Source organism: Cervus canadensis, chromosome 15 (genome assembly GCF_019320065.1).
Source record: "Cervus canadensis isolate Bull #8, Minnesota chromosome 15, ASM1932006v1, whole genome shotgun sequence".
Lineage (NCBI taxonomy): Eukaryota > Metazoa > Chordata > Mammalia > Artiodactyla > Cervidae > Cervus > Cervus canadensis.
In genome coordinates this window covers 26,840,591-26,847,846 of record NC_057400.1, presented here as the reverse complement: position 1 = coordinate 26,847,846, position 7,256 = coordinate 26,840,591, and the positions used below count along the sequence as shown (strand labels likewise).

The window sequence follows — 7,256 nt, the reverse complement described above, 5'->3', positions numbered from 1 at the left end:
CCAGCTAGTCCATTATTTGCCCTTTAACAAGAATTTTTCCTCAGGCCCACTATGTCACTTATATTCTTGGAAAAACCAATGATATTTTAACTAGGAGCTTTGTTATATATTCCCTCTGTCCAGACCCTGTCCTCTGTTCTCCATTCTCTCCTGAATCCCTTCAAAAACTCTGATGCATTCACAGATTAGACCTCACAGCCTGGAAGCCTCCAGGCAAAGCCAAGTGTAAAGACTCTCTTATGTACTCCTATAGCATCTAAACCTCTCATCAAAGTGTTGAGATTGAGATTTAAGGACCAGGATCACATCCTGCTCTCTATTTACAGTATCTGTGAGAACACGGGCTTCCCTGGTAGCTAAGCTGGTAAAGAATCTGCCCGCAATGCGGGAGACCTGGGTTCAATCCCTGGGGTGGGAAGATCCCCTGGGGAAGGGAAAGGCTACCCACTCCAGTGTTCTGGCCTGGAGAATTCCATGGACTGTGTGGGGTCCAAAAGAGCCGAACATGACTGAACTTTCACTTTCACCAAGTATTCAGTAGGCATTTGGTGGCAATGTCTTGAATAAATAAATGAGAAATAGGTATCAAATTTGCTATGCAGAGAATTTGAAATTCTGCCATTCTTTCCTCCACAGATAGGGATTGTGGGGTTTCAGCAAGATGGAGATGTAGTAGGAAGGAGATCACCAGAGAGGAACAGTAGCTTGGGAGAAATAATAGTGGGAAAGGGGATGTCTGTGAATGGTTGGATGAGAAATCTAACTTTCTCAGGCACTTCAAGTAAAACAAAGTTATATGCCCTTACTAAGCCACATAGACTTGTTGTGAATGTTTTTGAAAATAAGTTGAGTAGAATTTTAGAAAGAAGACATTAATATAAGGCTTCCAAGAATAAGGAGTGGCCTGTGAAAGCTATAAATTTTAGAGATTATTGCTTAACTATCAGGATGGTGAATTACAATCACATTGAAACCTAAGTAAAAAGATTTGACACAACTGTAATCACCACAAAGGACATAAAAGACACAAAAATCCTCTTAGCTAGTTTATTGTATCAAGGTTGAATACTGATTTTTATTAATAATTTTAATTAAGAGTATATTTTAAAATATTTTAAAAGTTTTTATGCTGTAAAATAAACTAAATGCATGGGTATATTATTTCATGTAAGAAATTATTTGGGTAAGAAAGATGTTGTACCAATCAGGACAAATATAATATGTTGCAGTTATAATTTATTCTAACTTTGCAGTGGTTTCTATTAACATATTGAATGTTGATTTACCATTTTATGCAGAATATCCATTGTGGATCAGCAGTGAGTTTAGAACATTACTATTTACACAGGTACTCAGACTACAAATGCTCTCTCTTGACATGACTTTCCATGGTTATCATGTCAGGGACAAATCACATATTGGTTCATGATTTTCCCTAGAAATGATCGATGTCACTGCCACTCATATTTCACAGGGGCTAGAGCCAATCATGGGGTCACATCCAATTTCAAAAGTCAGATCTTACCAAATGCCTTCATAGAGAAGCAACTATTATTTACCATCCTACTAATAGCTTTGAATGGGTCACAGTAAATAGGATACTGAAAAATCTCATTCTGGGTCCTCTATTCAAATCCAGGAAGGTAGCACAAAGCAGCAAATTCAGTTTCTGAGAAGTGGAATGAAAGATTCATGTGAAATAGCCAGCAATCAGCAGAACTACAGCTGGACTCCAGTTTCTTAATCTTCCTTCCATATTGTTTAAATGTGCAACCTACTGCTTCCACTTTCACATATTTAAAAAGTGATCTGTGAATTCCATATTCTTGTGGCAGTCTGTAACACAACGTCCTTTATTTTGTTTCCCTTAATAGTTCTACCAAGTCGATGCACATCAGTTTGAGTAAGCCCTGGGAGTTGGTGACGGACAGGGAAGCCTGGTGTGCTGCAGGCCATGGGGTTGCAAAGAGTCGAACATGACTGAGTGAGTGAACTGAACTGACTCAATACTTCCTTTGGGCTTTCTTGGTGGCTCAGTGGTAAAGAATCTGCCTACCAATGAAGGAGATGTGGGTTGGATCCCTGGGTCAGAAAGATTCCCCTGGAGAAGGAAATGGCAACCCACTCCAGTATTCTTGCCTGGATAATCCCACGGACAGAGAAGCCTGGAGGGTTAGAGTCCATGGAGTGACTAAAGAGTCAGATAGAACTTAGTAAGTAAAACAACAAAATACTCTCTCACCCCCAAAACCATCAGAAAAAAGATGTGGATTAAAGACTACCTTGTATATCAAGCCACCTTGATTTCACAGGTATATAATTATATTTAAGAGAATTTTGGTGATTTAGTGAATTTTCTGTTTTTTGTTTAAACCAACATTAAAGCAAACAGCATCTTCTTGCCCTGGAAACAAGTTTCCTCAAACTGTTTAGTTGACATGGACTAAACTTATGATAGGTAAACACTTATAACTAAAAAAGTGACTATAAGAACAATCAAATAAATTATATTTGGCTCAGATTCTGTTTTATCAAGGAAGTGGAACTTCAGCACTAACCCAAGGCTGTTAAGAATCCCGAGTTTGAAATAGCAAGACAGTCATCTGCTTGAACGCTGATTCAGGAACAAATACCCTCAGGATTCTAACTTTATAATTTCAGGAGTAAAAGATAGGATTATGCAACCTGAAAAAAATGTCACTCTACATTTAGAAAATAATGCCACATACTGGGAATATCCACACTTGCTATACCCCCTTTTATTCCAAAAGGCTTGTAAGAGATTTAACTGTGATACTTAATCAATCACAATTTGCTAATGATATCAAAGTGGCAGATTCAAGTGCACTTTAGATCATTTGAAAAGCCTTTTATTTTTCATGTACTCCTTTTGTCTGGTGTAGAATAACCTTTAAAACTCTGTCTCAACCCTCTCTTCAGTGAAAAGACAGAGACTAATCACAAATGGGAACTGATTGCTGTTCACCAAACTTGAAATAAAATGCAGGTCTAAAGCTTCATATGCAGAAATGATGGAGTCCTCTTATCTCATATTGAATGTGATTGCTCCTCTCTCCCCACCCTTTGACATCCATTACCATATTAAAGACATCTTTACACAGAGGGGAGGGAACTGTAGATTTAAATTTGATACTCTTATTAGTTCTACTAAGTATTTCTTTAATATTTGTTTGTTTTATCTGATTAAGCAGGTCTCCAGCATCTCTTCTTTCTTCCAGCTCACCTTCTCTAAATTTTCTTTGAAATTCTTGGCTCGGTATGACTGCTACCTGAAAATAATTTAAATTCTGAAGCTGTTTATGGAAAGAAAATCTTGTTTAATTGCTAATTGCTGAATTTCTTGCCACTTTTCAAAAACATGTTTTCCCAGACCTTTCTCTCTACTGACTCCCCATATCAGAGCTTGCATATAGGTTTCTTCTGGATTATTTCATGCTTATCGTAGAAAAGAGAGAGTGTGTGTGTGTGTGTGTGTGTGTGTGTATGTGTGATTCCAAACAAAAGATCTTGTTTTTTTTTTTTTTAATCCCTTTGAAATGTTTTATTTTAAAATTTAGAATAGAATGTGCTTGTAAACATTCTAACAGGACCCTTGGAGACACAATTATAGCATGGACCATCAGCCTTTCAGACACTTGGCTGTGTGAGGCAAGGGCAGACGTGCTGTATTTAATAGCAAACCAAGAACAGAGAATTTAAAGATTGGTTTCAAATATTTGAGCAAGCCCTAAAGCAATGGTCACAAGGAATGAAGGCACAAGATGCCTGTCATATGGGCAACTCAATGTTAATACTGCAGAAGGAGTAAATTCTTATTAATGTATCCGAATGAAGTCAACGATTCCCGAGGAACTGGGGCTGGCAGCTAGCTGAGAAACAGCGTAAAGTCAGGTTGAAACCGACCAGCATATACCTAACACAAAAGAGGCAGAGGTGACTCACCACTTCTGTCATCGAGGGATTTGCAGGGTCTACTCAGGCTGACACCTTTTCACTGGTCCAATTGATTGATCTTAAGTACAATTCTCAGTGTCTCTGGGCACTGCCTGATGTGAAGAGTCTCCATACTTCAGCTACCCTTTTCCTTACACTTATTCCCAAACCTCTCCGTACTCTTTCTACCTTGACTATTTTTTCCTTTTTTTTTTTATCATAAACTTTCTATTCTCTAAAATAGTGCATCATAGCAAATCAACTTAACAGAGCTGGCTATCTAGTTTGTGAGGTCCTATGTCAAGCAACAATGTGGTCACTGCCTTAAGATGTGGGGAAAAAAGTAGTTAGAGGTACTAAAGCAAATATTTTCCTTCTAAAATATTTTAGTACTTATACAACATAATAACAACAGTATGTAATACATGAATAATGACAAACATAAAAATTGCAAAAGAAAATATTTTGGTATAATTATTTGTAATTATGTATAACATAATATAATAATAATGCTTAATTAAGTGATATCTTGATTGATACAATTTTATGGCTCACTTTTCTGAATATTCATAATTTGGCCATCAGAATTTAGACATTAACAACTCATTTTCAGCAACATAATTTAAGGTGATATTAGTCATTCTTGGCAAAGTAAGAGTGCAAGTAATTTTTGATTAAAAGGATCTTTTTGCTGATGCAGTTGTTACTAGAACTTTTCAGAGTATTTTATAGACTGTGAAAATACTGTAATACATTTCTGATAAATTATTTTGAAATAAAATTTTTAGTATTATCTTGAGCTGATAATTCTTGAGGAACAATTTTTCTAGAGATGTTTAACTCTTCATGTAAATCAGTTTTGTATGTTGTTATAATTTTAATATATAAATATAGTGTAATTAATATATACATGTAACTATAAATTTACAAAGAGCATTTTAAGGCTTCTACTGACATTTCCTGTAACTATTGGTGATTGTACAAGACACAAAAGTGACTTCATGATTTGTTTCTATATGGTATAGCTATACCTTCGATTGCAAGGAAACAAGTAATTTCAAAATTGCCTTTTTTATTTATAACTGATCGACCTAAAATTTCATATGAAAATGGTGTTTTTTTCTGTACATGCAGCTGTTTTAAATTTAATTTCTATGCTCTATGCATATGTGCTTTGAAATGTTGCAGTAGGTTTTAAAGCCAGGGATTTTCAAACTCTGAAAAGTTCTAATATCCCTCTGATATTTTCAATTGCAATGTCCAAGTGTACACTTTTATTTTCCAGTAATGCATGGACAATGTTTAGTGCCTTGGTACTGAGTCTGCTAGCACTTGTGTGTGCTCAGGCCAGATCTCTGATATCTGTGAGGTGTTACAGGCATAGGCTCCCAGTCTTGATGCTGCCCCATTGGAAGTTTTCCTTGATCAAGGAACCAAGGCACCTACTACCACTTCTGCTGTTATTGCTATTCTTCTCACCCTTTTCTCCACCTGTCCCAACATGGGTCCCCACTGGACACCCCTTTGGGGTACCATAGAGCCTGAATAACATGGGGATTCAAGTTTTAACTCATTGAATTGAAACACTAGACATTCAGTTGCCTAAGTGTGCAGTTCAAACATTCCTTTTGACTCTCTACTTATGTTCTCTACTAATATCCAAGCTTTCTTATTCCCCATCTTACTCCAAGTGTCGTCAGCATTTGACACAATTGAGCACACATGTTTTATCAATACCCTCCCTCACTTGTGTTTAGAATACTCCACTTCTATTTCCTCTCATTTACTGGTCACTCCTTAGTCTCCTTTGTCATTCTCTCTTCTTCTAATCTTTAATGTTGGAGTTCCCCACAACTCAGTCTTCATCCCACTTCACTTTGCTTCTCTGTCTGTACCCACTTCGGTTACCTCATCCAGTCTCATGGCTTTTCATGTTATCTTTATGCTGATGACCATCACATTACCCCTCTCATCCAGGTATCTTTTCAAAGTCCAGATACATATATCCATCTCTGCTTGGATGCTCAGTAGACATCCCCAAATTTACATGTCTGAAGCTACAGTCCTGATCTTCCCAATGCCTACTCCATCCTCACTTTTCCTATTTCAGTTATTTGCAACTCCATTTACACTGCTGCCAGGTCAAAGGAAGTATCTTCCTCACACTTAATATCTAATTCCTCAGGAAATTCTATTAGCTCAAAATTAAAATAAATCCAGTTTCTGACCTCTTCTCATTTCTACAACCCCAGACAAAGTCACAACATCTTGCCAAAATTCCTGCTACAACTTCTTAATAAAATCTCTCAGTTAACTCTGGTCCCACTACAGTCTAGCCTCCATGAGCTATTCAGTACGAACTATGTAAACATGGAGGTCTAATCATAACATCCCCTGCTCAAAGCCCTTAAATTTCTGTCCTGCTTACTCAGAGCAAAGCTGTGGTACTTACGATGGTCTCCCCAGCTTGAAATGATCTGTGTTGTATTACCACTCAACATCTGTGTTGCTCATGTCTCTAACTTGTCACATGTGAATCTCCTGCCTTAGCGCCCTATTCTACCCCTATGTTGTTCCACTAGTTCTCACAAGGTTCACACTTTTACCTTCTTTAAGTCTTTCTCAAGCCACCTGTCCTTCTGGGTGTCAGACTTTCATTTATCCTAATCTTCCATATGGGTACCAAAGGCTCTCTTTCTGTATTGCCAGTATCTGCAGCAATTGTAAGTGTGAAATGACAATTATAATTCTCCTTTAATGACTTTGGAAATATAGAGGTAGCATCTTTTGGAAAGTAACTTCTTCAAGCTCAGAAACAACAGATGTCACTTTTTAAAAGGTCTCCCAGTGAGCCTCTACCAATTTGCTTTTAAGTAAAGTGCTATGTGTGTTGCATCTTCTATAGAATAACCTCATTTTGCAGAACTGATGATACAGGACCCAACAGGAGATGTTGACTGCTCTTTTGCCAGCTGGTGTATGTTTCTGGAGCAACTGTACAGGTAACTCTCAGCTGCTGAGATAGAAGCCCCTGTATTTAGTTTCCACTGTGTGAATGATGAATGGGCCAGCTAGATCAAATCCTTTTGTCAATTTTACTTCACCTGCCCAGCAACCTTTAAGTTCCCCTTAAATATAGGAGGTCCCCTATAAATATGAAGATACTGTCTGACACAATATTCTCTGTGAGATGTTCATTTGCTGGTATTCACAATGACTGTAACACATACCCTTTTCAAAAAATTACTTTCCATTGACATCCTTATTATAAAGTATCTGCCTGACACATTTCAGCTGCAGTG

The 7,256-nt window shown here is 37.3% G+C and overlaps 1 long non-coding RNA gene across 1 annotated transcript; it reads left to right on the top strand.

The window, feature by feature from the left end:
* Window positions 1-381: 381 nt before the first annotated feature.
* Window positions 382-2,017, top strand: LOC122453699. The gene is made up of 3 exons (XR_006273139.1): window positions 382-481; window positions 577-582; window positions 1,952-2,017. It is a non-coding gene; the product is annotated as an uncharacterized LOC122453699 (long non-coding RNA).
* The last annotated feature ends 5,239 nt before the right edge of the window (window positions 2,018-7,256 follow it).